The following is a 1690-nucleotide window of genomic DNA, read 5'->3' on the forward strand; positions in this document are numbered from 1 at the left end:
CCTTTGAGTTCTAATAAGGAGCCCTAAGGATCTTCTCAAGTGCTCCCCGTGTTGATCAGATTCCGTTAATTTCAGTCTATGGAATCACCATTATGTGCCCAGATGATGATAAACATCACTACAAACAGACTAACAAAGTGTCCTGACCAGCAGGGCATTAAACAGGGGTCCGAGGAGGTCACCTGAAAGAGAAGATGGGGAGCAGGCGAACGCAAAGAAGACGCTTGTCTATATAGGCTGATCAAACCGTGATTTTTACTTTTTCACACACGGGTTATATACACAAAAAGGCAGGATGTGGGGAAGGGGATGATGCAGGAGCGTAGGTGTTCAGGGGGAGTACAGATATTTTCCAGAACAGAGTGTCAGCTGGGTGAAGGTTCAGAGGACAGGACACTATGACTCCGCCTATGATTCACTTGACCTAATCTAAGTTGGTACTATCTACCAAGGTCACCTATCTACAAGGTCTATGACTAGAGCCTGGCAACTATCTACCAAAGCTGTTTGTTTACAATAGCTTCTAGCCATCTGTTCTAGTGTTTTTTTCCACAGAGACCCAAGGTTTTTTGATAGCAGGCATGTATGTTAGGCCTGCTGCTGTCTTCAGGCCTATGGCTGATTCCAGGCCTTCAGTATATAGACAGAGATGCCCCTGACAACAAAGAACAGATTCTAACTGGGAGAATACACTGGGTTTATGGGTTTAGAGGATATTTGTTGACTGACATAGAAGACACATCAGAACAGAAAAGCCAGGAGTTATAAACATCAAATTATGAGGTTACCAGGTACAGGATTTTATCGCCAGAGTGGTAGAGAGGACGGGTTCCTCCTTTGTGTGAGAGCTCTCCTACTGTTGTTCTCTTGTAACAGGCAGCTGTGTGCACCTCCATCACTGCCCATATGTGGGCGTTCTCTGATGGCTTACCCAAACTTCACTGATGGCTACAAAGCAGCTGCTCGTGGTGGGTACCTTCTGCAGTTACCAACATCTCAACCCAGTGGTATACAGCATGAGCTTCTAAATACTGACAGAGGAAAGCAGCGTTAACAGTAGCCTCCTGATAGCTGGTCATTACTGCTGAGACTTCCTGACTCTCCCCCCCCACCCCACCCCCACCCCCGCTACCACCTAGGCAGATTAGGGGCCCTGGAATGATGTTCTACCTCAGACCATCTTCCTGTATCCATGCCAGCGTTCTGTTTGCTGACAATGCTCCACGTTGACCCAGTGCTTCTCTAAGGCTGAGCCTCCTGAGAGTCTAGACCCAGAAGCAGCAGGGCCTTGGTCCTGTTGCTGCTTAGAGTTTTAGGCACATTAACCTTCACGTTAATATTCATCATCATTCGCCAATTTCTTGGCCATTTTTTTTTCTAAGTCAGAAATTCTTGAAATTCAGAACAAAAATGTTTACCCTTACAGAAATCTTCAAGTCAGGTTTCCCAGGCCCTCTTTTGAAACTCAGAACAGTAGGTGGACTCTGCTTCGGGGCTCCCTCTAAAGATCAATGGGTGGCTTATAAAATTAATAGGAGAAAATGAAGGGGGCAAGGTCTCCAAAAATTAAATGTAAAATTTCACGTAGTCTCTTCATTTCCCTGATATCATGTGGAGGTGACAGGGCCTGAGGTAAGCTAGGAGAGAGCCATCTCTGCCCCCACGTCTATGATGTCATAGCTGAGGTCAC

Source organism: Arvicanthis niloticus, chromosome 13 (assembly GCF_011762505.2).
Source record: "Arvicanthis niloticus isolate mArvNil1 chromosome 13, mArvNil1.pat.X, whole genome shotgun sequence".
In the NCBI taxonomy this organism is placed as follows: Eukaryota; Metazoa; Chordata; class Mammalia; order Rodentia; family Muridae; genus Arvicanthis; species Arvicanthis niloticus.